The 25,332-nt window shown below is 42.0% G+C and overlaps 1 protein-coding gene across 5 annotated transcripts in view; it reads left to right on the top strand.

Moving 5' to 3' along the window:
- Positions 1-25,332, top strand: part of DDR2 (discoidin domain receptor tyrosine kinase 2) — a 153,785-nt gene that overhangs the window by 59,250 nt on the left and 69,203 nt on the right. For 3 of the 5 annotated variants that reach the window (XM_063598736.1, XM_063598730.1, XM_063598728.1), the window contains one exon: positions 15,388-15,467. The exons of the other annotated variants lie outside the window; for them this stretch is intronic. The gene's annotated coding sequence lies outside the window, so the exon portion shown is untranslated. The remainder of the gene's footprint in view (positions 1-15,387; positions 15,468-25,332) is intronic. 5 annotated transcript variants of the gene reach the window in all.

Genomic DNA, 25,332 nt, shown 5'->3' with positions numbered 1-25,332 from the left:
GGGCTTACCAAGAACACAGAAGACAGAATGCCAGCTGGGTGCCGTGGCTCACGCCTGTAATCCCAGCACTTTGGGAGGCCAAGGCAGGCAGATCACTTGAGGCCAGGAGTTTGAGACCAGCCTGGCCAACATGGTGAAACCCCATCTCTACTAAAAATACAAAAAAAAAAAAAAAAAAAAAAAAAAAAATAGCCAGGTGTAGTGGTGCATGCCTGTAATCCTAGCTACTTAGGAGGCTGAGTTGGGAGGATCGCTTGAACCCGGGAGGCAGAGATTGCAGTAAGCTGAGATCACGACACCGCACTATAGCCTGGGTGACAAGGCAAGACAATGTCAAAAAAAAAAAAAAAAAAAAAAAGACAGAATGCTGAGCCATTAGGAACTACTTCATTTAGTCCTGTCTTATCATTTGTGGCCTTTATGTATTGAGCACGTCCTGAGAGCTGGGCACTTTCTAAATACTTTACATGTGTTTCCTCACTTTATGCTTGTAACTGCTTTCTGGAAGCAGGACTGTGATTATTCCCATTTTATGGAAGAAGGAAATGAGGTTCACGAATATTACATAATCTGCTCATAGTCACAAAGCTAGCAGGTGGTGGGGCTGGCGTAGAAACCCAGGCAGTCTGGCTCCAGAGTCCATGTTCTTAATTAACCACTCCTCTAGGGTGGAAAGCTCACTGGTTTTGGGGTTAGGACACTCATGCCAGCTCTGCCAAAATGTCAACATGTGTGACACTGGCCAAGTCATATCTCCTCTTGGGTTTTCATTCATTTATTTACTGATTCATTCAGCAGCTCTTTCCAGCATACCTACCATGTGCTAGGCATTGTTAGTACTAGATACATAATGGGTGATAAGATAGATTTCCTCGATGCTTTTGTAGAGTTTACAGATGGATTTTCAGTTTCCTCATCTGTAAAAGATGAGAATTAAAATATATGAATGTTTCTCATCCTTTACAAAACCCACACATCTTTTTATAAACATAAAAAGTTATGCCTTCCCTAATGTTATTTGAAATTTCTGAGTAAATAACCATGACTAAAACTAAATTAAAGCAATTATAATAGTGAGTAATTTTTGTTTGAATCACACAAGCCCTCATGCCTGTTCCTGAGGAGATTCTCCTGCGCTGGCCCTCTGAGCCATGGGCATTCTTTCGGTTAAGAATCATTGGAATAGTATTCTTGCTCTAAAAATGGACCTACAGTTACATTTTTTAATTGCTTTGAAATGCTGGAGTTGTGTCTATTTAATTTGTATTCATTCTTTCACCAAGTTTTGGCTCTTGGGTTTGTATGGCAGATAAAACTTTACTCATTCCTTTTACTGAAAACCTCTTTCCCCCCCAGGGTATGGTCGTGAGTCACGAGCTCTCTCACCAACTGACATTTCCCCATCCTGTTTTTGGAGGGAACAACAAGGGACATGCCTGGTGTCTGACACAGCGGGCCCACAGGCTGCTCCTTTAGTGGCCTTGTGAGTTCGATGAGCTTTTGGCTCTAGGAAGTGCCTGCGCTGCTATTACTCTGTGAATCTCATGAGATTCACAGACCTCTTAGGAGCACCAGCCAGGTTGTAAAGATCTCTTGAGGACTGGGCTCTGGAAGGATTGGCCACTCCAACACCCTGCCTTGCCCTTAATTGCGCATTGCCTGGTGTTCTTTAATTGCCTCACAAATGCCCTTGAAAACTCTCAGGGATGGCCTCACTGTGCATGACAAAGGAATGCAACCTACTGTCTGGCTGTACTGAAGGAGCAGAGAGCAGGATTCTCATAATGATTGTTCAAAGAATTTATTTATGTGGAGTCCTAAAAGGAGTGATAGGTGTGAAAAAATGCGATTTAATTCAACAAACATTGATGCAAACGCTGTGCTTGGTGACAGCAATATAGAGATGAATAAGACCAGTGTCTAGTGACGTGCTGGCAAGTACAACTGGCTCTGTGGGGAGGCGGTACCCTGATTTGTAGCTTTTGCTGATTTCCATTGAGTAAATACTCTTGCCATGTTTGATTTCAAGCTACCAACATGATGTCAATTGGCTCACAGAAGCCCTGAAAATTTAATAATCAGCTCTTATGAGCCTGTACAAACTGATCTTGCATTCTGCTACCAATATCTACTTTTGAAGTTGTCAGTTTAGATTGGAAGATACATAAATTGCCATGCAGTCTGATAAAGACAGAAATAGAAGTATGTAGAAGGTAGAAAGGTATCACAAGGGACACTGGTTCAATTCTGTGGTGGGCATATCCACATGGTAGGCTGCAAACAAAGACAGGCAAGGCCTGTAGGTGGGTGGAGACAGAGACCTTCAGAGCATCCTCAGTGCCTTCAGGTCATGGGGAAATGCCTTGGCCTGCCTTAAGGTCCCGTGCAGTCTAGCCTCACCTTACCTGGCTGAACATTCTCCCACATTTACTGACACAAACCTTCTGCTCTAGTGAGTCCAGCCCAGTGTTTTCAGTCTTGAGAGCACATCCCTGCCTTGGCTGACACCCACCTCCTCCCGCCACCGTTTAGAAAGTGCCTTCCCTCCACCTCCACTTCCCTGCTCTACTCATCCTTCTTTATGAATGCTTCCTACAACAGCTCCAAGCCACAGAAAGCACTAACAGAAAGGGAAAGATTGATCACGTGAATTCCATTAAAATGAAGAATTTATGTTTATCAAAAGTCACTGTTAAGAAAGGAAAAGGCAAACAATGGAGTCAGAGGAACTGTTTGGAACACTTATGACCAATCGAGGATTTGTATTCAGGACATGTAAGGACCTCTCACAAATCAATAAGAAAAAGACAAGAAAAGGGAAAAGAGACCAGAACAGGAACTTCACAAGAATGGATATCCAAATGACATGAAAAGAAGCTTGCCTTCACTCCACCTTTACCTCAGTCACTAGGGAAATGTGATGCCACTACATACCCACCAAAGTGGCTGAAACCAAATAGACTTGTATTACCAAGCATTGTTGAAGACTTGAAAGAGTGGGAAATAACGTATACTGCTGGTAAGAATCAGACGTGGTGTAACCTATTTGAAAAACAGTTTGGCAATATTTATTAAAATGGAACATTTGCATACTCTATGACCCAGCATATAATCTGACCATACTCTATGACCCAGCATATAATATGACCTAGCTATAATCCAATGAAAATGTATATCCATATGTTTACCTAAAAGTATGTACTGGAATGTCTATACAGCGTCATTAGTTATGGCTCCAAATTGGAAATACCCAGACGTTCATCAATAGTAAAAAATAAATTATAGGCTATTTGTAAAGTGGAATCTTATTAAACTATGAAAAAGCATGACATACTGCTCCATAGAACTACATGGATGAACCTCACAAACCTAATTTTGAGCGAAAGGGGCCAAACAAAAAAGAAGACAAATGGAGTTATTATATTTATATAAAGTTCAAAAACAGACAAAACTATATGAGGTTAGACATCAGTTTACCTGATACCTTTGGGGAAGAGCAAGAGGTTAATGACTGGGAGGGCTGTGTTGGGGGCTTCTGAGTTGCTGAGGTTGTTATATTTCTGGCCCTGAGTAGTGATAACACAGGTATGTTCACTTTGTCATTGAACTTTACTTGTGCGATTTGTGTACTTTTCTGTATATCTTACATTTTTATTAACTAAAAAGCAAAGGAGCTTCTGCATGAAAGTATTAGAACTAGTGCTGGAAAGTGAGGGAGTGTTTCTGAACTGCCTTTGTGTTTTTCTTTTGATGTTTTCTATCTTTATAAGTTTATTCATCAAACAAAGACATATTGAGAGTGACAATGTGCCGGGAACTATTTTAGGTACTGAGAGTGAAACAAAATAGAAACAACTGCTGCTTTCATGGAGCTTACATTCTCAAGGGGACAGCAAGGTCCTTGAACAGACAAATGTATAACAAGTCAGGGGATAAGAAATACTCTGAAGTGGTATTAGGGGATAAGAAGATAAAGAATAATGGAGCTGGGCTGAGGGTTTGGGCACTGACTAGGTGTTATTTTATATGGGGTGGTCGAAGAGGACCTCTGACCAGGCAGCCTTGGAGCCAGAGCCTGGATGAAGTGAGTAAGGGAGGCTGACAGGTATGTGAAGAACATTCCAGGCAGAGAGGGCAGTAAGCGCAAAGGCCCTGCATTGGGATCCTTGGCCTCCGAAGCAAGAAACTCAGCACCATTCTTGGCTTCTCTCTCTCTCTTCTTCACCTTCATATTTGAATCAAATCATGATCCATTTGATTTCATAGCTAAATCTCTCATAGTTTGCAACCTCTGCCTCCCAGGCTCAAGCGCTTCTTCTGCCTCAGCCTCTCGAGTAGCTGGGATTACAGGAACATGCCACCACACCCAGCTAATTTTTGTATTTTTAGTAGAGATGGGGTTTCACCATGTTGGCCAGGGTGGTCTCGAACTCCTGGTTTGTCTCCATCCCCTCCATCGTTGCCTATTTGGGTAATAGTTTCTTAACTCTGCCTTCCCGTTTCCATTTTTTTCTCTTCTGATTTTAAGTCACTGACTGGATATGCCACTCCTCTGCCTAAAAGCCCTCCAGTGGCTCTGCTTTGCTCTCAGAGTAAATGCCCTACAAGGTTTTGGTTTTCCTCACTGGTCTCATATCTTTCTGCTTTGCCGTACACTCCGTGCTTGAGCCACACCAAGGCGATTCCATGTTTCCCACATTCCCTCTGAGGAAAGGCCCTTTAGTCTCTGGGTCTTTCTTTATGAGGGTGCATCTACCTGTGGAGTTCTTTCCCCCACCTCCTCATTTTATGTTTTGCACATCCCTTAGATCTCAGCTTAGATGTGGTTTAGTCTGGGAAGCTGTTCCTGCCCCTTAAACCTTGGCCAAGTCCCTGTGTTCTCCTATCATTGCCCCGTCATATCATTTTGTCATTGATTTTTCTTTTTTCCAGCCTCCCGTGAAACTCTAAGACACATGTGGGAAGTAACTGTGTTACTTATTCATAGTGCTTAGCAAAGTTCCTGATGTTTAGAAATTTCTCAATAAATATTAAAAAAAGAATGCATGTTGAGCTACATTTCTGTGATATGTCAAAAATCTAGAAGTATTTTTATTAGTAACTGATAGAAATATCTTTCAGTCAAAACATTATTCATCAACTCACAAAAAAGCAGACTAGCTTTGTGTTTGAGTTTTGTTTTTGTTTTTCCTGGTAATTTTGTGTTCCATAATTTCTCAGACACAGAAACATTATCTTTCAAATTTTAATACCACTTTATTTGACTCAATCACATGTAAAATTTTTGTTCAGAGAATTTTGAATGTATCCGTGAAAAATATTCAAATGTCGAAATTCAAATGTCTTGCTTTGGCTGTGGAGCAATATCATTACTGTGACTTAGTTCTAGAATTTAGACTTAATTGCTAAAAAAAATTTTTGAATTCAACTTTATTAATTTTGTCAAGTTTTTGATGCGCTAGGTGGACATTCTTTCCAATTTATTACAGTCCCTTCATATAGACACAAAAGCTTTTAACACGATGGGAAAGCTGGTGAGACAAGTCAGAAAATAAAGCAGCTCTTTTTTCTTTTTTTTTTTTTTTATTGAGACAGAGACTAGTTCTGTTGCCCAGGCTAGAGTGCAGTGGTGCGATCTTGGCTCACTGTAGCCTCCACCTCCCAGGTTCAAGCAATTCTTGTGTCTCAGGCACTGAAGTAGCTGGGATTACAGGCAGTAGCCACCACGCCGGCTAATTTTTGTATTTTTAGTAGAGATGGGGTTTCACCATGTTGGCCAGGCTGGTCTCAAACTTCTGAGCTCAAGTTATCCACCTGCCTCGGCCTCCCAAAGTGCTGGGGATTACAGGCATGAGCCACCGTCCCCAGCCAGAAAGCCGTGATTTTTAAGCTGATGCTTTGTACCATCAGTGTGAGGAGTGATGCTATTGATCCCTGCTGGGCATGAGCATTAGAAGAAAGTTGAGCAGGGACTTAAAATGGGGATGTGGAGCACTGTGCCAATGTCTTTCAAATGGGCTTTTAAAAATTATTTTAACAGGATTATTTGGAGAATTATAAATGTTTGAGCCTCAGATACACTCATAGCTACCATTTACTGAGTACTTGCTATATGCCAGGCACTATAAAAACTGCTTTAAATAGACAATCTTATTTAATTGTAATAACAGTCATATGGGATTGTTACCATCATTCCCATTTAACAGAGGAGAAAATTAAGGCTCAGAGAGGTTGAGTGGTTTGCCCTAGGTCATATAGCAGGTCAAAGGTAATGCTGAACTATGAACACAGTTCCTCTGACTCAAAATGTGCAAGGCTACTAACGACTAGGTCCTACTGGCTTATGTATTGAAAAGTAGATCAATGAACTCATTCTGGAGCTAAATGTTGTCTATTACTGTGGATTATCCATGACATAACCCACTCATTATATTCCAGTATTGGTTAAAAGGTAGGAGAGAAGTGATAGTAAATTTCATGGGTTCGGCATATCTTCTGACCGACAGAAGACATGGAAATGTTTTAAATGTTTCTTTTCCTTTTTTTTTTTTAAAAAAACAAAAACAAATAACACTAAAAGTTTCACCAAACAAGGGTTCATAAAAGGATCGTCTCTAAATTGTGAGTGTGGCGAGTGTGCATGCTCTGAGCAAAAAGAGCCTCCCCTTTCTGGGGGAATTGTGACCCCGGAAAGGAGGAGAGCAAGAAAAGCTGGCCATCTCCCCGTGAAAGGCCAGGGCCCCCCTCTCAGGCCTCTGGGCTCCAGCTCTGGCTGAGGGTGTGTTTGTTTGGCTGTGACTCTTTCCCTTCAGTTTCCCTCTCGGTGTCATATTTCATGAGCTCCAGTTTCCTGCCTGTTTCAGCTTGAGCCTCTGGCTTTCGCTGCCTCCTTGGCCAAAGCTGAGTGAGGGCTTGAAAAGTGACACTGATTGGATGCACATTTAGTGGAGGCGATTGCTGGACCAGCACCTCACCAATCCCCAACCCCAAATGCAACTGACAGCTACACCCTCCTGGCTGGAGCCTAAACCAGAGGCCCCTTTCCTCCCTCCTCTCCACCCATACCCTTGCTGTTTGCCCAACTCTTCCTGCTGAAATCAGAGGCAGCTTGTGCCTCCCAGCCTTCTTCCCTGCCCCCGCTGTCTGCCTAGCCGCCAGCTTCCCCTGGGCTGGAAAGCCCCCACTTGTCTGACTGTGCTAATCCTCTGTTTGAGGTTCCAGAATGTACTTCCCAATTGTTGGGCCTGGGTTCCTGTACTTAGCTGCCCAGAGTCCACTTCTCTGCTGAGATTTCTATTATACAAGAGATTCAACCAGAACCCTCTCCGTGGGCCTCCATGCCTCTTTTTGCTGAATTCCCCATTCTCATTCTGGGTAGGGGGTGGGAGTTGGTGGGGGTACATGCACCTTGAGTCTAATCATGATCTTACTGGGGAGAGCTCAGTAGGAAAGTAATAACATATTCATTTAAACAACTTTTTCTCTGTTAATCTTTTTATTGAACTTCATAGAATTAATGGATAAAGACTACTGGTTAGAGTGCATGTTTCTTAGACGAGATGGAGTTAGAGACACTTAAAAAAAAATAAGGCTTGCCACTGCAGGAGTGCACAGAGCACCTCAACTATTGGAGCCCAGGTGATCTCTTGGGTGGGTCATAAAATCTGAGTCATAAGAACCTCATGGCAAAGAAAACTTGAAACTGCAAAGTCTCACATAGTCATTTGCTGAAAACTGAAGTGTCCCAACAAATGTGGGGTTAGACCTACTTAGAGAAACACATTCCAATATGAGATCAAACCTGACAATTTTGCATGCTAACCTGGACTGTTTCTTATTAGAGCAAAGGGGATGGGCTTTTTGTTTGCTTTGGGTGTATTTGTTTTTGCTGCCAAAGTGTTGTAATGTCATATTATTTAATATGTATGAGGCCTAGTTGTGTACTAGGGAGAGTCAAAATACATTTACTATGAAATGAGACCAGCTCCAGTTGTTTAAACAGCTCCAGTTGTAATAATAAGAGCTAAGACTTGATGCCAAGCACTGTTTCTAGGTATTAACTTATTGAGTCCTCATGATTACTCCTCACGATGGTCCTCTTGGAAAGGATCCTATTTTTCTATGAGAAAACTGAGGCTTGAGTGTTAAGGAACTTGCTTAAACTCACACAGTTAGTAAAGCTCAGCTTTTAGATTTAAAGCCAGGCACCGTCATTCTAGAGCTTGTGGCTCAACCACTGAGCTATACTGCTTGTTAGGGTTGTTGGTGGAGTGATAGTAGAAGTAGATGGGCTAGAGTTCTTCATTTCTAACCCTAAAAATCTATAGCTATTAACACTGAAGACAGCAACTGCCAATTAAATAAATCCTCAACGAGACTGAGAAGAGAATCTGCTAATCTGTTGGTCACTAATGTCTGCAGTTTATCTGCTTGTCTATCTGCAGCAGAACTGTCTTAGAACACTTTGCTGAATGAAATTGAACATGGAAAGCTGACTGAAGGGAAAACAGAGAAGGTGGGATAGTTGAGAAGGGAGTAAGATCAGACAAATGGCAATGCTCTGTGGGATACTGCGTCCAAGCAGAACAGTCAAGGGATTCAGTTCTCAGAAGCTGTTCAGGTAGACGCCCTCCTTACCAGAGTCGGTTAGCCTCTTGCTGTATGCACATTTGAGGCTGCTCAAAGCACGAGGGAGGCATGGTCTGTGCTCATTCCAGGCATCTAAAGCACCAGGGAGGCATGATCTGTGTTCATTCCAGGTGTCTTATCTTGCTGCCACTTCCAGGCCTGCACATTATAGGCAATATATTTACTACACTCTCCCTTCTCCTTTATTTTTTACTTCTGGATGTGCCATGGTGAATATTTTTCAGGCGAATGGGGGGAATAGTTTCCATTTCAAGCTGGGTTGAAATCTAGCACTATGATTAGGGTTGTGCTAACCTCTGCCTGCCTCTCCCCTAACTCCTGCTGTGTATAGGTGGGCATGGCTCAAGCATCCTCAGGGCTGGGAGAAGGTTGCATCAGGAATGTTTCTACCAACAGAAGCTGGCCAGTGGGAGGCTTGTAGGCACCTTGTAATTTACCATTCTCTTCTTGAACTATGCAGCAGTCTGAGGGGCTGTTCAGAGGATTCTTTCCAGTCATTCCCATTGCTAGCTTTGGAGGCCTTCTCCCACAATTCATAGCCTCATAGTAATGTGCTTTATTCCTAAAGCCCAGTCCTTGGGGTTTTTGAAGAAAAGGAAGGAAGATCAGCATGCCTTCCCTAGTCTGAAATTACCCTGTTTGACTCACATAGTGTGGAGCTTTATAATCTGTAATCCAAAATTGGGATTGTCTATACTATAAGGATATTCTCTGGGACTTATGCTTATTTAACCAAGGTTGTCTGCAATGGGAAGCTCCCATGACGGGAGATTCAGGAGAAGGCTGGCATAGGCTTCTAACTTACACCAGTGCTCCCTGATGCCTGTGAATGTGGGGAGAGGGCAAGGAGATTTTGAGAACAGATAAGAGACATTTGAATTTCTCAATGCCTTCTGAAAACCTGTGTGCAGAGTTGAATTGAAACTTACCTTGTTAGCATTATAAATCTAAACACTTTCCTTGCTAGGCCACAATGACTTAATAATATCCTCTAAAGGATCTATGTTCACTCTGCTTGCATTGATTTACATCTCCTTTTTCCAATTCTGCGTAGTCTCTGGACACTTCTACTTCCAAATATCACCTGTTTAAGGAATAGCACTTACCTTGTCTTGTACTGTGAACCCAAATTTCTGTGAAAAACAGACTGTAGCAGTTGTTCCAGTTTGAGATTGCTGAGTGTCATGAACATTGGTTTTGAAGAGTATGGAGTGTTGGAGGACAGCTCGATGCTAAATGTGGTTGTGCAATATGGTTTCTACACACTGTCCAGCAGGTGGTTGGATACAGTTATGCCATTCTCTGCTTCTTGTTTGTTCTATTCAAAGCATGAAAAAATAAAAGCAAAATATAGAATATCTTCGATGAATTCAACTTCTCTTAATCTCACTTTTATCTCCTTTCTGTAAGACTTAGTCATTATTTCCGAATATGCCATCAATTTTATCCAAGTGAAAATTCAGTTTTAGTTTTAAAACACACAGATATAAAAATAAGATGCAAAGTTCTACGGTAAAATTCTTAGACATAAACACTGAGATTTTTGGATTCACAAATAAATAGTTTAGATAACACTCAGAAAGATCTTTTCCTCCTAATTAGCTTCTATTGTCACCTCTTCCTAAGTTGATATGTAGCTCAATTTGTTAGGAAATGGATTTCCCACACATGCCCTAACTATAATCATAAGCATCTGCAACTCTGTTTTCAAACAAAGCATCTGCAACTCTATTTTCAAACAAAGGTAGTTACTTATGATAGAGCTTCTTTAAACTGCAATGGACCACACAGAGGTGGATGTCTAGCACATTTACAGTGACCATGACTTTGCCCTGATCTTATCTCTCACCATTTCTTCTTTTCAATATTGCAGGATTCTAACCATATGACTTTCCCACCCCTCACCTGATGTTTGGCGACAATATCCTGGCTTCTACTGGCAACACCATCTTTTGCTATTTGGGTAAATGTGCTCCGTATCAGCCCTGGATCCTACCCAGGCTCAGGGCCTTGTGAGTGCAATGTCTATTGGGCTATTGTGGACCCCATGACTATGACCCAGACACTCAGTTTTGTATGCCACATCCCTTTTCAGGGAGCTAGGTCAAGGACATCATGCAACTCATTTGCATGCCATATTGAAGATTCACACTTGGGGGAATATTTTATTCTCAGGCAGCTAAGACCTTGAAACTCCAGCATAGTATGGAGAGTGCTGAGCCTTCAGCATTTTTAGCACATGATTTCAGCCTTGGAAATCTGATGTACTTGCAGACCTCTACACAAGAGGAGGTATTTGCATAGAAACATGAGCATGCTGGGGCTGGGTCATCCTTTTACTACACATGTTAAAGCATACATTGTAACCAAAATTTTGGAAGCAATGAGAATCTCTTACTCTACTATTGGGATTTGGGGTCACAGCAAGACTTTGGAAGAGGTATTACTGAGAAGATGCCTCTGTGAGGTGTTACTCAAAGTCATTAATTACTTACAGGGCACTACGAGAATGGCATAGTTCATGTCTTAAAACCGCTTGTAGCTACTGGTTGAGACAGAAAAGGAAACTGTGTGCTGTGTGATTAAACCGGTGTTTTCTTTTTTGCATTTTGTCTTCTACATGTGTTGTGGTAAAATGAAACTTTACCACATTCAGCAGTGCTCAGGAGAAACACTGAGCAGTGTTGGTATATATTTCAATGGCATTCAAAACCCTGATAAATAATTTAGGACTTGGGGAGATCTGGGTATGGGAAGAAGAACTGAAAAAAAAAAAAAAGCAGAGGTAATTTACTAATATATGTTTGTAGGTTAAAACACTTTTTATAGCTGACCGTAGTAGATAGAATCATTCTTTACAACTATTAAGTGGTATTAAATAGGTTGACCCAACTCCCTTGGAAAAGTGATTAATTTTGTCTTCCAGACCTTACTTCTGAAGCTCAAAGTTGGTTTAAACAGTTCAGCTGTAGTAGAGGATAGCCTGATATACTAGTTTTGCCACAGTATCTGGGCCGGATGGCATTTGCAGTAAATGGAAGGTAACAATGATCAGCTCTGGTATTTACGTGTGTAGGTGATATGGTCATGTGGGAGTGTTCATAGGCTTACAAGCCATATGGCTCTTGGCCATAAACTATTGCTAGGTAAGACTTTGACTCTGTATCAGTATGAATAAAGTAGCTCTTTCAGCTCATGAGTATCCATTTGCTTTGTGTCAGGCTGATGTCAAGTTAACCTGCTTTTGCACTCTGGTGAACAGACACATAGATTATTAAAACTGAAAGTGATCTAAAAGTTATCTAAACCAATATCCTGCATGAAGAAGGATCCTCCCTACAGCCTCACAAGTAAGATGATTAGTCAGCCTCTACTTGAATATTTCCAGTAGTGGGGAGCTCATAACCTCACAAAGAAGCACAGCCCGTTTTTGGATGGCTCTAATTTTTAGGGTGTTCCCTCTTATTTTTGATAAAAATCTGCCTCTCTGCAACTTCCTTAGTCATGACTGGAGTTCTGTTGTATGAGCTGAATCCTTTTATTTCAGAATAGGGCATCACATATTTGAAGACCAACATAAGTCCCAGTGTAGTTTTCTTTTTTCTGCATGAAACATTCGAAGGTCTTTCAGTAAATCCCCATGTTTTCTTGGTAGGGAGTCACTCATCACCACTTTTCTCTTCCCACTGGAGCTGTATTAAGCTCCTTGAAACTTTGCATCCTGGAGATACAGCTTTCTAGTCACAAAGCCCAATTTACCTTCTCTGAGAAGAGTCTAGTTCTTTTTATTAGTTTTAGTTGTACAGTTTGGGATTCTCCTTTTTCTCCTCTTTGTCTTATTTTTCTTCCCAGCTTCCTCCTCACGTGGCGTTGTTGTGCATAAAGTTCTGAATCATATTTTTCATCTTTGTTCGTTGCAATTATTGTCACTCTGTCTTCCTTCTTGGATTATTTCTTTCATTCTCCTTAGAAAATTTTTGAATTCTCCCATCAGCTGGAGAAAAGATATCTTTTACCTTCTCCTCCATCTTATACTGACTATGCAAGCAGCTTATACTTAGGTCCCATGCAAGCAGTGACTTCAGAAAAAACAAGAATACCAACAATGTATCATTTCCTATTGTTGGCTCTTGGTTTTGAATAGATATTCCCTACCCAACTAGATTCATGTGTGCGACTCTGAGTATAGGTCATTCATCGAATGTCTGTTACTGCTAGAGTCTTTGAGTATGTAGTCTGTTGATGTGAACCTAAATGTAATTGGTGTTACATGCAGTTTAAATGTTACCCTATTTCAACCTCATGATTCTCAATCTTTATGCCAATAGCTACAGTATGTTTATTGTCTACCATAGGATCTAATTACATAAGCTTTGGTACTGCTCGTTGTCCAGAAGGATCATAATGTTAGAGAGGACATGTCTTCCTCACATTATGAAGGACTAAGAAACAGAGGCTCAGGGAGAATATTTGGCTCATCCAAGATTACACCATTAGTTCAGCAGCTGGTCAGATGCTGTTTCCGATAAGCCACTCAGCTAGCTAACTCCCTTGGCTTCAATAGAGAAAGTGACTTAAACTGTGGCATTTCTGGTCTTTTATACTCTCTCTCTCTGTGTGTGTATATATACATTTTTTCTTCTTTATCACCTAGCATATTTTCTGATATGTAATACGTTCTCAATAAATGCTGGTTAATGAATATTTCAAGCCATCCTTTCCTTTTGGAAGTTGGGAACATGTGTAAAGGAAGAAGACTAGATTGAGTGATAAAGCATAAAATATAACTAGGAAAGTCATAGCTTGGGATAGAGAGTATATGCAGTTTGTTCAGAAGTATATAAGGCATTGTGCAATGTGCCACGATGCCTATACAGAACGTATAGCCTAGTTCCTGATATCAGTGAGTTTATAATGAGATAAACATATTATATTTGGCATTGTGAAAATGAGATAAAAATAGAGATAAGACTGAATCATATGGAAAAAATTAGTTTCCAGTTCAAGAGAATGTTATCAACATCAATGAGGAGTTCAGAGAAGGGAAGGTAATGAAGAGCCTGCTATTATGCTATTGTTCTCATCAGAAGAGGGGTGAGTGTGAGGGAGGAAGAGAGGATAGATGGAAGATGAGAAGAGGGTGTGTGCCAGAGCACTGTTGTCCATTTAGTGCCAGTCCTGTGTGGCAAATAGGACACGAACCTCCAATTGGCTTAAGTTCCTGAGGTAGAAGAGATTAAGAATGTTAAAAAGGGAACAAAATTTATTGAGCACCTACTATAGGTGAATTCATGAATATTTCTTGATCACCTGTCTATGGAAGGCACTGTGTTAGGTGTTAGAGATAAAGAGAGATACTATCTTCACCTTCAAGGGCAGGCCAAGCAGTGTGCTAGGAACCTCACAAAAGGAGGTGCTGAAGTCACATAAGCTCCCCTTATGTAGTTATTCCAGTTCCTGGTTTTCATGTCTAATGGATTTTTCCCCATAGCTTCTCCCCCTCCACCCAACCCCAGCCTTTCCAGAGTGTGTCTGTCTTCCCAAAATGAGTTCGATACTTTGTGCGCATGCCGGGATCCCCATGGGATTGATGACATCATACGCCATTGGCTCCTATTGCACACAAGAGAGGAGACAGATCTGCACATTCCTGCAGTTAATGCTGAGTAGAATCTTGGCAGAGGTGGTGGCATCCTTCATTTGACTTTAGACCTTCAGCCTCCCTTTTAAAGCCCTGGCTCACACAGTTATTGAGAAGCCTTATCCTGCAAGGAACCTACAGCTTAGGAAAGAGTTGCCCATGTGTCTTTGCTATCAAACAAAAAATATTGGCAAATCTTTTATCAATTTTCTATTCTGGCAGAGGTACCATTTATTATGGGGTAGATGGGATATAGATAAAGCATCTCCCTGCCCCTAATCCCTGCCTTGCTGAGATAAATGCCTGTTCCATTCCCCAATCACCAGAAAATGCCTTGGAGCAATGGAGTCTAACAGCCTGAGAGTTGTAAAGGGGCAGCAAAGCCACTTCTGCAGGAAGAGAGTGTGCATGAACCTTATTCATTGTCCATGTGTGGAGTTGCTTCATGTTCATGCTTTTCACCCTGATTTGACACATACCAACATCAAATAACTATCTACTTTACCCCATTTGGATACTATAATGAAAAAAAGATAGTCCAGTTACCTTATAAACAACAGAAATTTATTTCTCATTGTCCTGGAGGCTAGGACATCCAAGATCAAGGTGCTGGCAGATTCAGGGTCTGGTTAGGGCCCACTGCCTGGTTTATGGATGGCATGTTCTCACTGTGTCCTCACATGGTAGAAGCAGTGAGGCATCTCTGCGGGGTCTCTTTTAAAAGGACCCTGAAAGAGGGTGCCACCCTCATGACCTAATCACTTCTCAAAGGCCCTACTTCCTAATACTATCACATTGAGGGTTAGAATTTCAATATAGGAATTTTGGGGGAACACACACATCCAGTCTATAGCACTATCTGATAAGGCTTCTGAATAGTCCTGGGCCATTTTACATAATGGAGATTTACTAAGGACTCTCAACAGCATAGCTCTTGCTTCAAGGGGTTTTCCATGCAGGGCCTGCCAGAATCCCCTGAAGATTTGCCCTTTTGCTTTTGGGGGAATCATTGAGAGAAAAAGGACCTGGCTCCTGTGCTTTTCGCATGCTCACCCACTCCGGCCCTTCTGATTAATGTTTGCTGTTCTGCTTTGCAGATGCCTCCCAGGACCCAGAGGGAGACTGTAGCCTCATTTCTGTGGAGACCTTTGGCTGGACTCTCCTGGCTCTCCCAGAGGTGAGAGACCGTGGTTCCTGTAGCCTCAGGCTTGGCACCAGCTCATCTCTGGTGGATCCAGGATTCCAGATATCCAATCTCACTACAGCCAGGGCCTCTTTGTCCCAGTGTGACCTTGCGGGCTGTCCCCCTGACTGCCTCTTAACAGCCCCTGCCATTGGTGATTTTCATTCCAGCTACGAGCCAATGGATCCCTGAAAGCGACTGTGTGGGCTTCTCTCACCATGTCACTCTGGCCTCAGCCTGGCGGTGTGCTCCTCTGTGGTCTGGATGGGGATGATGAACTCGGGCTGCCCGTTGTTTTTGTTTTGTGATATTTAAAGCAGCCAAAGCTCTCATTACTGTAATACAGTATGTGCCTGGGCTAAAGGGGGAGCAGCATTCCTTCTGGATCAGGGGGCAACTCTATTCTGTTGTGGTGCACCCACTGGAGTGTTTAGAACCACGGCTGGTAGATTTACAGTGCCAGGGCTGACAGGGGCCTTGGAACTCCTCCATTTTCATTCATTCCAGCCTCGTTGTTGGAATGAAGAGGGAGCTGAGCCCATTCTGGGTATGGGACGACTGCTTAGGCCCTGGGGTGATGAGTGGCAGATCTGGGACTAGAACTCAGGCCCAGAGGCCAGCTTACTGTCATCTGGCTAAGTTTCTGCTTCTGTTCTCTTCACTTGTTCAAGATCCTTCTGAGGCCCTGAACCAAATGAGGAAAATTCATGTAAATCTTAGCACACTGCCTGATACATAATAAGTGCTCCATAAACGTTTATCAGTGCTCTCATAAGCCCTGAGACATGCAAAATATTCTTGCCCTTCAGGGACTTACATTCTTGAGGAGGAGATAAAAATTTCACACATACACACTAACACAATTAAGGAGCAATTTAAGTCACTAAATGGTTATCTGCTAAGTTTTGGGGAACAGGTGCAGTGGATCACGCAAGAGAGGAGACAGATTATTATGGCCTAGAAGAAGTGCCATGGTGAAGATAAGAGCATAATGTGTATGACATCTGTGTATGACATCTTTTCAACTCCTGGCAGTGAGATGAACAGGTCAGCAGCCATTCCTGGACACTGCAGAGCCCTCAGGCCATCCACTCATCTACCCAGCACATTCACTGATTATCTCCCAACTCTGTGCTCTGCATAAGAATGTAAGGAAGACCATGACAAGACCCTTTCCTCAAGCCTAGCCAGGGAGACAGACATGCATAAAGATACTACCACTGAAAAATTCTACATTCATATGTGTTCATATCCTCAAAGCATCGTCTGAGCCCACAGGTGGGTAGGCAAGTCAGATAGGAGCAAGAGTTGGAAGGAAAGCATACATTTACCTGGTGAAAAGGGGCAACTCACAAGCCATAAGCTCTTGTGCAAAGGGGCTGATAAATGTGAGTCTTCTGCAGGAGAGGTGGAGTTGCTGGGAGGTTCGACCCAAGCAAGGGCATTCTGAGAATGAGATTGAGAAGCCTCTGAGGCCAGCATGGGGCAAGCCCTTGGTGTCACACTTGGCCCTGGCAATGTGGTATTTTTAACCTGGGCCAGAAAGTGAAGAGGAGCGGGCCTGGTAGGATAGAGAGGAGGGCTCTTTACTTATCAAGAGTAGGTACCAGATGCTGGTGACTCAAGGGGAAGCTTCCTGAGTGGAGATGGAGCCTATAGGTGTTTAATCGCCTTGAACAAACATATTTTCTGCACTGCTTGGTTCAGAGGCTGCAAGTTAAAGTAACACAGAAGAGAATGTCCGGCCAGCAATGTGAAGGAAGCATGAAATGGAAAGGGTTAGAAGCTGAACTTCTCTTGATCAATGACTTTATTATCTTGGCAAGGATTGCAGAAACTGTAGGTGCTGAGGGACTGACTTGTTTGGAGGAAGGGGTAGGGACCAGGAAAAGAATCCCAGACACTTGGTGCTAATCCAACTGCTGAATGAGGCTTTCAGGCTCTGGGATTCAGGCAGGAACTCCTGGGCCATATTCTTCCTAGGTATGGGGCTAGAGAGCCTTCACTCTTAGTGTCTGTATGTCCCTGGGCCAATCTGCTTTGTTCTACCATGCCTAACATCAGAAAAAAAGGGGTAGATTAAGTTTAGAGCCACTGCTCTGTGTCTCCATCCTGCTTCTTTTTCCTAAGGCAATTGAGCCTTAGAAGGCCTTCTAAGTCCCTATGAGGTCTACAGCTGTCAGGGACTGGTGAGGATGGAGAACAAACTGGTCTGTTCTGAATTCAACTCTCGCTTTCTTTCTCCCTCTCACAATTGAAGGTCTTCCTGAGCCTTTGCCTCTTTCAACAGCCTGGATGTTGAGACTGCAATTTTTCATGATTGCTTGTTTTGTATTTTTTCTTCATAGTCTTTCCTAAAGTCTGTTATTCATCCAGGTCCACTTATACATCTTCTAATCTATTGCACCAACCCTGCAGCCATGGCCTGGCATGAAGCTGCTTGCTCATTGTCTTGTTGGTTTTTCCAAATGCTCACAGGCGCTAGTCATGTAAATCTCCTCCTGGCAAGAAAAAAAGACTGACTTTTTGTTGTTGTTGTGTTGCCCCAGGTGATTCAACCAGTCCTGGGCTCACCATAGATGCTAAACATACGATTGCCACCTCGACTGCTGATCTTTTTCTTCCTATACACCATTCTATTCATACCGCTATTCAAAAATTGATATTTATAAGCACTTACTATATCCCAGGAATTGTACTATAAGTTCTTTATATGCATTATTCCATTTAATTTTAATAGTGATACCATTTTCTACTTTTAACCAGCTCATATTTTCTACACTGATAGAAAAGTGTCCCTAAACCCACAGACTAGTTAGTACCTGGCTGTTTTAGAAGTTTCTCACCCATAGCATTTCTGAAGTTATCACTACAGGATATGGTTGCAAAGGCCTGGGAGGAGAAATCCTTTCTGTCTCTGATGGTTTCAGAGAAGGTGAGAGGTCTCTGTCTCTTTGTGGTAAAAACACCAGGGTAGGCCTTGATCTCCTGAGTCTTGAGTATGTTAAGGGAAAGACACTAAGACTGCTCTGCCAAAAGGGCAGACAGACCCTGCCTGGTGTCTGGGAAGTTGAGCCGAAGTTTCTCTCCAAGGAGGGTCTCCTGCAGGGATCAGGAAGGAGGGTCTATTGGCATCACACATGATCTCTTCTGGGTTCAGGAGGGGTTCCTATAGCTAGATGAGATAGAATTGATTGATGTCTCAGTGATGCTTCAGGCCATGGTGATTGGGCCTGCGCTAAAAGTAAGCAGCCCTTCAGAGCCATGTGCTCTCAAGAGGCAGCACAGCCATAACCGCAAGAGTAGGATGGTCCTGGTGGAAATGGCACAATCAAAACAAGCTCCTGGGCCTTGTGGCTTCAAGTGGCTGAACTGGAAGGTTCTTGGGGTGTAAGCACTCTCACTCACGGTATTGATCAAGCAGCGTAATCACATCACTGCCCCCACAGAAGTGGCTGCCACTCAGTTCTCCTCAGCCCAGGCTGATTTCTGCTCTGCTGGTTCATAGGAAACTGCTTGGGTCTTTCATGACTGCTGAAGCCCAAGGCACTTTCCCCAGAGGCAGCATCACTCACAGGATGGACCAAATGAAATGTCCTGGTCAAAGGCAGGAAGTTTGTATTGTTGTTCTTGCCTATTTTACTATCATGTAAATACCTGCCAACCAACCTACACATATTCTCTGAGTACTTACTATATAGGTGTTAATGGATACAGAAATAAGAGTATGGCTAGGGGTGGCATGCTTTTTGCCCCTAACTTGCAAATTTATTGAGAACATGATGCCAGGCACAGTGAAAACAAAAGAGAAATACAAATAAATGGTAACTTTTATGAGACAGGCACTAGGTTCTAGGCACTTCTGCATGTTAATTCATTTCATCCTTACAACATTCCTATGGGCAGGTGCCATTATTACTCCCATTTTTACAGGTTAGAAGACAGAGGTGCCAAGGTTCAAGTGTGTGCCCAGGTGCATGACACTGGTGAGAGGTGGGAGACAGGACTCAAACCCAGCAAGCCTGGTCTCAGACAAGGTGACTCATAAGGAGCAGCAAGGGAGGTAGGAGGCAGAACATTGAGTGCAGGGGCTCAGAGGGTGGAGGGAAGTAACTTCAATCTGGTTTAAAGAAACCAGTTATCAGAGACAGACAGGGCCTAAAGAAGGTACGGGTGGCTCAGAGTTTTAGGGAGGAAAAACAGGAAGTTGGGCTAATAGGGATAGCGTGATAAGAGAACAAGTGCTAGGCTGGAATACCAGGCGCCTGGCCTTGCCTGTGAGCAGCTGCTGCCCCTGGGGAGGTCACTTTGCTTTTAGGGCTGCCTTATTTTTATCACCTCCAATTGGAGAGAATTGAGAAAGATGAGCTTGCAGGTCCCTTCAGGTTTTTACTGTATGGTTCTATGATTTTGAGGGCTGGCATATTTCCTTGGTTGCTTCCAAAAGCCTCTGACCACAGTCCCTCAGGCTGACCCTCTTGTGCCCAGTAATGTGGAAAGATGACCTTCTGCTCACCAGCACATGCTTCCAAGGGCTACGGAGCCTGGGACAGAAGGTACGACGGGAAAGAAAATGAGAGGAGCTGGCTGGGAAAGATACTCACATGCAGAAAAGTTTCCAGCAAGTCAGAGGTGAGAGTAAAAGATCCAAATGAAAAGCTAGAGATTGCTAGGGCTCACCAAGGTTGAATAACTTGTCCAGGGTCTTAGCAGACTGAGGGATACTGGATGATAACACTTCTAAAATACTGTTTTGTATCTGGAAAATGCTCTGCCTTCAGTTTGCATTTTCTCTCCTTCTTACTCCCAGTAATCAAATGAAGACGTTAGATTTGACATTTCCAGTGTGTACAGTACAGACAGGAAACTAGGTGAATGAAGTAATGCAGTCAATGTTCTGTGACTCCATTCTGCCCCTGGAAGAGGGATGTTTTCTATAATAGTCATGTGACTCAACATCTTCTTGTCTTCTTAGAAAGGAGTGAGAGAATAAGATAGCCATCTAGCACTTTCCCCCCTCACCTCTCCTACAAACTCTAGCATCTCATTTTACAGAAGAAAAGGCTGAGATGGAGGGGAGCAAAGTAGTCTTACAACAAAGGCAGAAGTGGAGCTTGCTATTTCATCCAGTGTGGGTCACCTCAGGTCACCTGGGGCACATCCTATGTGCCCAGATACTTACGGAAGGGGTCATTCTGGGCCTTTGGCTCCACACCGAGGGGCTGCATTTTGAGAAGCACGAGGTTGGGACTCCCAGAGGAAAGTTGAGAGTTAGGAAAACTTCAACAAATCCTCAGGAATAGAAACAGAACATGAGATGAGAATGTTTGGGACAGCTCTGCTGTTTGTTTCTGTGTATGTGTTTGAGGGCCCATCTCTTGCCAAAACCAAGCTCATTTCTGCATATTTGTTTGCTTAATATGAAATACTCCAAAACTGCTCTTCATATTTGTTTAATCTGAAATGAAAATGACTCAGCAGAGAGGAAAAACAAGATTTAAATGCCCTGAATGGCCCCTGAATTAAAATACATAGCCCTAAATCATGGGGGTGTTCTTCTCCCCACCAAATCTTAATCTTCAACACACACAAATGCAAGTGCCACACACAGTCATGCACACACACACACACACACACACACACATTGTATTTGCCTGCCCCAACTTGACCTCAGTCCCTTTATCTCTTTTCCCTTTCATACTCCAGCCTTTCCAGGGTCCTACCTTTCCTGCAGGGGAGGTGCATTTGAGCTTAGGTGGAGAGGCCTGGCCTGGGCTACAGGCCACAGATGATTTTCCTGGAGGGCCAGCACTTCCTCTCCGGTCCAGATCACAGGCTCAGTGTCAAGATCCCTGGGGGAAATCTGAATTTTCATTCTTCAGCAAAGTCGAGGCCACCTCAGATAGTCCCTAGCTTTTGGATCTGGAAAAATGGACTCCGTGGAGAGAATGGCCGTCTACCAAATCAGACATGTCTTGCTTTTTACACAAGCTGTATTCCTGAAAAGTTGGGTATAAACTGGATCTTGGTATGTTGCATCAATTTTGAATGTACTGAAAAGATTTGCTATTCAAAGGAACCCAGCACTGGATTCTTTTGTCAAGGGATGAATTACTTTGTAATGGCTACTCATCTAGTGATTTATGAGTTTGGTAAGTAGATGGAATATTTTTATATACTGAATGTTATTTTAAATGTACTGTGTGGGATTTGTTATTCAAAGTTACCCGGCATTGAATCCTTTTGCGAAGAACTATTCTGTAGTGTAGATAAACATTTCATGATTTATGAGTGTGGTAACTTTAGGCATTTCTTAAAGTGGGATATACCCCTAGTTCTGCTTCAGAGAAAAAGTTGTTTTTTGCAATGATCAGACTTGGAGAAAAAAGAGTTCTACCATATTTGAGTTATGGTCACTCCTGAGGGGCTTAGGAAGAATGGAGGTACTCAAACTTTCCATTTTGTTGGAGCAAAAGATCCAGGAGTTGCCTGCTCTTCTTACTTTCCATATTATCACTGGGGTGGAAATGATGGAGGTATTTTTCCAAAGAAATGTAGTTCACTATTATAGCTACATTTCAAAGGTGTTTCTCTTCATATCTATATCATTTGAATATATATTTATATATATATATACACACACATACATATATACACACACATGCACATATGTATATACACACACACACATATACACACACACATGCACATATATACGTATATACATATATAATCTATCATGTGTATTTAGATCTAAAGCAAAGACATTGCAGTAGGGCTTGTGTTTTGAACCACTGAAGGGCTGCTGTTTCCACCAGTCCAGAGTGCTGGGGCTTGCTCTGAGATCACCAGGGGTATAAACCAGGCAAGAGGGAGAACTTAACTTCCTGCTCACTCTTTCTCACTTGGCAGGTCAAAAATCATTTCAGCACTTATCTCCCAAGGTTCCTAGCTGTGTCCCCATACCATCCTATCTGAGCACTAGTGTGAAGCTTGTTTTGGGAAATGATCTGATTGCTAAGACAGTTGGAAAAGAGAAATATGGTGTCATGTGTGTACAACCAAGAGCTGATCTAGGATGCCCACATATTCCTGGCTCATCCATGAGCCACATATTCATTGAAGTTCTTATAGGTAGGAGCAAACCCTGCCTATAAGAACCCTACATGGACTGGAACTGTGTCAGGCAGAATGTTCAGATAACTTACCCTTTCACCATGATTTGGCCCTGAATGTGTCTCAGAAAAAGGCTTTTAGAAGCTCACCCAAGTACAGAGATAATTTGTGAGACATTTAACCTCTCAGACTCTTGCTTTTTTCTTTCCTGGAGAGCTGCTAATTTCTAGTTGTGGCTGCCACACTCCTGTCTGCCTGATCTTCCATTTTACTTCCTGGTTTCCTGGTGGCTTTGACACATGGCCTGTCCAGATCCCAGTGGGGGCAATCCTGAGATGGAGAGCTGGTGGTCTTTTGTCAGATCTGGGAAGTCCTGAGCCATGACTTCCTTTGAAATCAATTTGGAATGTCCATCCAGCTTGGCTAGGGAAGAGGATTTTGACTGTGAAGAGGGAAGTGGGTTCTTTACTACAAAGGACATATTCTCTCTGAGCCACATGCTCCTTGATGTTCTTTGCTAAATATTGGGCTGTGGGCCTAGAAACACTGACCTTGGAGTCAGGCGAACTGGGATTCAGTTCTTACTCTGTGGTCTTCTAACTTAGTGACCCAAGCAAGTCAAAATTAATCTCATTTCGAGATAGAGATATGCAAGATCCTTGACCTTCAATGACTCATGGTCAGGCTTGAGAGAAAGTCAGGTAAAGAAGCCAACTCTAATTCAGCACAATGAATGGGAAGCACCAGCCAGACCAGGTAAAACAGCCTCAATTGAGGGTGAAGTGACTTAGGGCCGTACTTTTCTATTGTCAAAAGGAGATGATAATTTCTCTCCACAGGATTGTGGTGAGGCTCAATGATGTAATGCATGTATAAGTAACTGATAAAGTTCAGGAATTCTAAAATAGAAACAGGCAGTAATTCTCAACTGTTTTCTTCTTCCACTCTATTCATGTGCAAGATGTACTAAGACATTTCCCAATACAACAAGTGATTCTTGAAGTATAGGACGTGTTCCCCCCACACCTCCAACTCTCGGAAATGCACAGAAAGTGTCCTTGAGATTCGGATAGCCTGCTTCCAGGAAAAATGTTTTGTTTGGTTTTGTCAGAAAAGCTAATATAAATGACATTAACAAGGAACACATTTTTCTTGTTGAAAATCAAAACATTACAAATAAGGCTAAAGTCTCCCTTTGATCACCATTCACAATCTCCTCTGACAAATACAGCAGTCCATCTCCTAACTCTGTCTTGGAGGGAACCACTGCTGTCAGCATGGTGTTTAATCTTCCAGATCTTATATATATATAAATGTACATGAGTGTGTATCTATCATAAAAATATATAGTGTGCTTTATATAAACTTTGCAACCTTCTTGTTCACCTAAAAACATGTCATAGACTTCAACCCTTGTAACTGTGAGTAGCTCTAATGCATTCATTGTTACTATTGCATAGCATTTCACAGTAGGAATATTCTATAGTTAATAACATTATCCTACTGGTAGACATTTTTCTAAGTTTTTGTTGTTAAAAAATATATTGCAAAGCACTTTTTTGTGCATGCCTCATTGTGTACACACACAAGTCTTTCTTTAGGGTAAATAAGAATAAATGGGATATAGAAATTATGGTATATGTATTTTTATTGAAATTATCTTCTAATTTATATATCCAGCAGCAGAGGATGAGAGTATGCATTTGCCATATTATTGCCAAAGTTTATATTATCACACTTTAAAATTTTGCCAGTCTGATAGGTAAAATTGGCGTTCAACTACTGCTTTAATGTTTGTCTTTGTGACTACTTGAGAGGTTGAATACTTTTAGATGTTTACAGCATTATATTGTCTCCCCTGTTGAATGCTTTTTATGTACTTGGCCCATTTTTCTAGTGGCTTTTAAAAAATGATTTATAGAGATTATTAATACTAGAAGTTATTTCATTATACAATTTCAAATATTTATCTTAGCCAGTTGTTTACATGTTATGTTTATGATGTCTTTTGGTCTTAAAGAAGTTTTGAATTTTGGTGGAAATTTTTTATTATTCTTTTCATTTCTGGATTTTGCTTTCCATGTCTCATTTGTGCAGGCCTTCCTTATCTTTAGCTCATAGCAAATTTTTCTAGATTTTCCTTGAAATATTCTTATGGTTCCATCTTTACATTTTGGGCTCTTCATTTTTGTGAGGTGTAGATATACCTTCATTTGCTTTTGAAAGGGCTACTAAAGCATCTGAAACTTCTTCACCAAGTTTAAATACCCACCTTCTCATGTAGTACATTTCCATTTATTCATGAGTCTTTTCCGGGTTGTTCATTCTCTTCAGTGTTCTGCTTATCTATTTCTATACCAATTGCATACGCAGAGAGGCCTTTGCTGGCTACCTTACCTAGAACAGCTCTCATTCCCTTTCTGTTACATTACTCTATTTTATTTTCTTCCCTGTACATATGTTTCTTTAAAATTCTTCTTCATTTACTTGTTTTCTTATGTACTATAAGTTCCATGTTGGCAGGAACCTTCTTTGCCTTTTTTACTGATGTGCTTATCACCTGTAATAGCACCTAATAGATATTTACAAAATAGTTGCTGAATGAATGAATGAAGGCCAATGGCTTGACCAGGGGTGTTTGCATTTTGAGTTTTATTTCTTGAGGCTTAAATAAATTGTCAAAGGGGTTTGTACTACTAACTAAATAAGTAGGTAGAGAAGGGCTTTCCTAGCAGCTCCTTGA

The sequence above is a fragment of the Pan paniscus genome, chromosome 1 (genome assembly GCF_029289425.2).
Source record: "Pan paniscus chromosome 1, NHGRI_mPanPan1-v2.0_pri, whole genome shotgun sequence".
Lineage (NCBI taxonomy): Eukaryota > Metazoa > Chordata > Mammalia > Primates > Hominidae > Pan > Pan paniscus.
This window is presented reverse-complemented; position numbering and strand designations above follow the sequence as displayed.